This window comes from Anopheles coustani, assembly GCF_943734705.1.
Source record: "Anopheles coustani chromosome X unlocalized genomic scaffold, idAnoCousDA_361_x.2 X_unloc_20, whole genome shotgun sequence".
Classification (NCBI taxonomy): Eukaryota; Metazoa; Arthropoda; class Insecta; order Diptera; family Culicidae; genus Anopheles; species Anopheles coustani.
In genome coordinates this window covers 389,170-395,000 of record NW_026525127.1, presented here as the reverse complement: position 1 = coordinate 395,000, position 5,831 = coordinate 389,170, and the positions used below count along the sequence as shown (strand labels likewise).

At 48.2% G+C, this 5,831-nt stretch overlaps 1 non-coding gene across 1 annotated transcript; it reads right to left on the bottom strand.

Moving 5' to 3' along the window:
- Window positions 1-373: 373 nt before the first annotated feature.
- LOC131270291 (5.8S ribosomal RNA) lies at window positions 374-528 on the bottom strand. Its single transcript, XR_009179397.1, has one exon. It is a non-coding gene; the product is annotated as a 5.8S ribosomal RNA (ribosomal RNA).
- Window positions 529-5,831: the final 5,303 nt, after the last annotated feature.

Here is a 5,831-nt window from a genome sequence, read left to right as displayed (position 1 = left end):
CTGATACCTTCCATTGCCCATACGCTAGTTTGTTTGTGTTCCTTTGGTCAACTTCCATACTTGAATCATTTGTGCTACCGCTGCTGCTTCGACGCTACTTTGACATCTTCGCTTCTATTTAAATAAATAAATAAGCTGAAGCTAGACATCAGTAAACACCACCACAGACACCACAAGCACGCCTTCTCCTCGTACTTCCGCCTCACGCGGGAACACGGACGCTCTAAATACTTCGAATTCCAATGCCAGTATATTGTAAACCACGGGTTCTTTAATGCTAGCGGGTCGTCGCGACCCTAGTTAACATCATGGTGCACGTCTCGTGACGGGTGTCACGGCGTAGTTAAATGTATGCGATACATTTCTCAAATATAAGCGCTCAGTCATCTGTACATCATGGTAGGTTCCCACGACGTGCAATATGCGTTCAACTTATCAATGTTCATGTGTCCTGCAGTTCACATTATGACGCGCAGTTAGCTGCGGTCTTCATCGATCCATGAGCCGAGTGATCCACTGCCGAGGGTGACTAACTTGCGTAAGCCGCCGCTGTGCGCGTATACCCGTTCCCCGTAGGGAGGAGCAAGCCGCCGCTTAGAGACGAAGCATAAAGTGTCCTCATTCCACATAGGGCAAGCTGGATGAATCCATTTTACCCAGGACGGCCGAAGCGGCGTGGACCAGGGGAGAACTGAACCTTATACTTCACACCACAGTAAGTCTACGTGTCCTCTTCCACATAGGGCAAGCTAGAACTAACTATCTTACCCAGGACTGCCGAAGCAGCGTGGACCAGGGGAGGAACACACTTTTCATGGAAACGTAAGGCATCCATGACTGCCATAACGTAAGCCGCCGCTGTGCGCGTATACCCGTTCCCCGTAGGGAGGAGCAAGCCGCCGCTTAGAGACGAAGCATAAAGTGTCCTCATTCCACATAGGGCAAGCTGGATGAATCCATTTTACCCAGGACGGCCGAAGCGGCGTGGACCAGGGGAGAACTGAACCTTATACTTCACACCACAGTAAGTCTACGTGTCCTCTTCCACATAGGGCAAGCTAGAACTAACTATCTTACCCAGGACTGCCGAAGCAGCGTGGACCAGGGGAGGAACACACTTTTCATAGAAACGTAAGGCATCCATGACTGCCATAGTGCGTAAGCCGCCGCTGTGCGCGTAAACCCGTTCCCCGTAGGGAGGAGTCAAGCCGCCGCTTAGAGACGAAGTATTAAGTGTCCTCTTCCACATAGGGCAAGCTAGAATGAACTATCTTACCCAGGACCGCCGAAGCAGCGTGGACCAGGGGAGAACTGAACTTTATACTTCACACCACAGTATTGAGTAATGTGCCCTCTTCCACATAGGGCAAGCTAGAATGAACTATCTTACCCAGGACCGCCGAAGCGGCGTGGACCAGTGGAGGACTACACAATTAAGAGGTTTAATATCGACTTGTGTGTTTCAATAGGGTACCGATGGTATGTTTTGAACCGATTTGATTTAGCCATTCTGAAGTCATCACTTGGTTGAAGCGCTGAACTAGGGAGGGGCATCGTTTACATTACTTGTATATATATTGGTTTTCGCATGCTCTACTAGGTTAATGTCATAGGGTTGGCTATCGAGCATGCCCAAGTGATGACTTGATTGTGTGCTTGCTTGAATTCTTCACATTTCATACCATCGGTGAGTTGTCGAATCATTCCTCGATCATAACCTTCGTTCTTGGTTCATGTATGCTCTCTTCCACATAGGGCAAGCTAGAATTAACTATCTTACCCAGGACCGCCGAAGCAGCGTGGACCAGGGGAGAACTATACTTTGTCTTGTATGCCCTCTTCCACATAGGGCAAGCTAGAATTAACTATCTTACCCAGGACTGCAAAGCAGCGTGGACCAGTGGAGGACTATACTTTGTTCATTACACCACAGTATTAAGTATGGTGTCCTCTTCCACATAGGGCAAGCTAGAACTAACTATCTTACCCAGGACCGCCGAAGCAGTGTGGACCAGGGGAGGACTATACTTTATACTTCACACACTAGCCATATTGAAGTCATCACTTGGTTGAAGCACTGAACTAGGGCGAGTCTATCGTTTACTTTGCATTGGGATAATACGCTGCATGCTCTCTTAGGTTAATGTCATGTGGTTGGCTATAGAGCATGCCCAAGTGATGACTTTGTTTAAAGCTCAACAGGTAGAGTATTATGTCCTCTTCCACATAGGGCAAGCTAGAATTAACTATCTTACCCAGGACCGCCGGAGCAGCGTGGACCAGGGGAGAACTATACTTTGTCTTGTATGCCCTCTTCCACATAGGGCAAGCTAGAATTAACTATCTTACCCAGGACTGCAAAGCAGCGTGGACCAGTGGAGGACTATACTTTGTTCATTACACCACAGTATTAAGTATGGTGTCCTCTTCCACATAGGGCAAGCTAGAACTAACTATCTTACCCAGGACCGCCGAAGCAGTGTGGACCAGGGGAGGACTATACTTTATACTTCACACACTAGCCATACTGAAGTCATCACTTGGTTGAAGCGCTGAACTACGGCGGGGTAATCGTTTACAGGTTATAATCATATAGCTGCATGCTCATTAGTAGATAATGGAATATTGTATGGCAATATGAGCATGCCCAAGTGATGACTTTGTTTCAAGCTCAACAGGTAGGGTATTGAGTCCTCTTCCACATAGGGCAAGCTAGAATGAACTATCTTACCCAGGACCGCCGGAGCAGCGTGGACCAGTGGAGGACTCTATACTTTATACTTCACACCACAGTATTGAGTACGACTTGCATAAAGCCCCTAATGAGAACCACGAGGGCTCTCTCAATGTAGAACCACGAGGGCTCTAGTACCGATTCTCTCGGTACGGCTTGGTCCGTGTTCCTTTATGCTTGTACTCTAAGTATTAAGTATTGTGTCCTCTTCCACATAGGGCAAGCTAGAACTAACTATCTTACCCAGGACCGCCGAAGCAGTGTGGACCAGGGGAGGACTATACTTTATACTTCACACACTAGCCATACTGAAGTCATCACTTGGTGGGGGTGAACTACGGCGGTATCTATCGTTTTGGTTCGGTCTATATAGGGTCGCTTGCATGCTCATTCGAATATAATGTAATTGTGTATGGCAATATGAGCATGCCCAAGTGATGACTTTGTTTCAAGCTCAACAGGTAGGGTATTGAGTCCTCTTCCACATAGGGCAAGCTAGAATGAACTATCTTACCCAGGACCGCCGGAGCAGCGTGGACCAGTGGAGGACTATACCTTGTCCATTACACCACAGTATTAAGTATTGTGTCCTCTTCCACATAGGGCAAGCTAGAATTAACTATCTTACCCAGGACCGCCGAAGCAGCGTGGACCAGATGAGGACTATACTTTATACTTCACACCACAGTTTTGAGTACGCCTTGCATAAAGTATCTAGTTTGAACCACGAGGGCTCACAATGTAGAACCGCGAGGGCTCTAGTACCGATTCTCTCGGTACGGCTTGGTCCGTGTTCCTTTATGCTTGTACTCGCGGAAAGTCTCAACCCGGAGGTCTTGACTTTGATTGTCATAGTTGGACTACGACGGGGCATCCGACCATTGCTGATCGAACACCCCTGATTCACCATCTTTCGGGTAGGCGGTACGCGTACCTCCGGACGCGGAAGTCTCAACCCGGAGGTCTTGACTTTGATTGTCATAGTTGGACTACGACGGGGTATCCGACTCATCGAATACCCCAGAAGCACACCATCTTTCGGGTAGGCGGTACGCGTACCTCCGGACGCGGAAAGTCTCAACCCGGAGGTCTTGACTTTGGTTGTCATAGTTGGACTATGACGGGGCATCCGACCATTGCTGATCGAACACCCCTGTTACACCATCTTTCGGATAGGCGGTGCGCGACACCACCGACGCGGAAAGTCTCAACCCGGAGGTCTTGACTTTATATTGTTGGATAGTCCTCTTCCACTATAGGGCAAGCTGGAAATATTCCATTTTACCCAGGACTGCCGAGGCAGCGTGGACCAGGGGAGAACTTCACGGAATCTTCAGGCATCCATGATTGCCATAGTGCGTAAGCCGCCGCTGTGTGCGTCAACTCGTTCCCCGTGAGGAGGAGTCTAGCCGCCGCTAAAAGACGAAGCATTAAGTGTCCTCATTCCACTATAGGGCAAGCTAGAATGAACTATCTTACCCAGGACCGCCGAAGCAGCGTGGACCAGGCGAAGACTATACTTTATACTTCACACCACAGTATTGAGTACGACTTGCATAAAGCCCCTAATGAGAACCACGAGGGCTCTCTCAATGTAGAACCACGAGGGCTCTAGTACCGATTCTCTCGGTACGGCTTGGTCCGTGTTCCTTTATGCTTGTACTCGCGGAAAGTCTCAACCCGGAGGTCTTGACTTTGATTGTCATAGTTGGACTACGACGGGGTATCCGACCATTGCTGACCGAACACCCCTGATTCATCATCTTTCGGATAGGAGGTGCGCCCACCTCCGACGCGGAAGTCTCAACCCGGAGGTTCGGACTTAGAGTTTTTCCCATTTAAAAGTTTTTCTCTTAGCCATACTGAAGTCATCACTTGGTGAACGATTGAACTAGGGCGGGTTAATCGTTTATAGGTATCATGTGGTTTGCATGCTCTCTTAGGTTAAGGTCATGTGGTTGGCTATCGAGCATGCCCAAGTGATGACTTTGTTTCACGCTTGCTTGATTTCTTCAAGATTCCCTGTTATATAGTGTAATCATTCGAGAACAGGGAATCTTTGGTTTTGCTCAACAGGTATTGGATGTCAACTTGGTATCTAGATCGCATTAAGTCTCAACCCTTAGGTTCGGACTTGTATAGTGACATCTTGTTACGGTCTTGAGTCTCAACCCGCAGGTTCGGACTACTTAGTGTTTGATCGAATATAATATGGCAACTTGTGCCTAAGTCTCAACCCGCAGGTTCGGACTTCTGTTTATTTGGCCAATGTATGTATAAGGCAACTTGTGCCTAAGTCTCAACCCGCAGGTTCGGACTTGTGTATTTGTTCGAAGTCATGTATAAGGCAACGTGTGCCTAAGTCTCAACCCGCAGGTTCGGACTTGTTAGTGTTTCGTCAACTTTCATATGGCAACTTGTGCCTAAGTCTCAACCCGCAGGTTCGGACTTGTGTATTTGTTCGAAGTCATGTATAAGGCAACTTGTGCCTAAGTCTCAACCCGCAGGTTCGGACTTGTGTATTTGTTCGAAGTCATGTATAAGGCAACTTGTGCCTAAGTCTCAACCCGCAGGTTCGGACTTCATAGTGTTTCGTCAATGTTCATATGGCAACTTGTGCCGAAGTCTCAACCCGCAGGTTCGGACTTCTATAGTGTTTCGTCAATTATCATATGGCAACTTGTGCCGAAGTCTCAACCCGCAGGTTCGGACTTCTGGAAGGATCACTTGGCCACTAATGATCCTTCCGCAGGTTCACCTACGGAAACCTTGTTACGACTTTTACTTCCTCTAAATCATCAAGTTCGGTCAACTTCGATAAAGCAGACGCGGTTCACGAGGATCCAGCGAACGATCATCTCCAAAGACCTCACTAAATAATCCATCGGTAGTAGCGACGGGCGGTGTGTACAAAGGGCAGGGACGTATTCAACGCTGGCTGATGACCAGCACTTACTAGAAGTTCCGAGTTCATATGGACCATTGCAATCCATAATCCCTACTAAGTGAGTATTTGAGTGATTTCCCGTTCCTCTCGGAATAGGAGACACGCTGCTACCCACATTGTAGCACGCGTGTAGCCCAGAACATCTAAGGG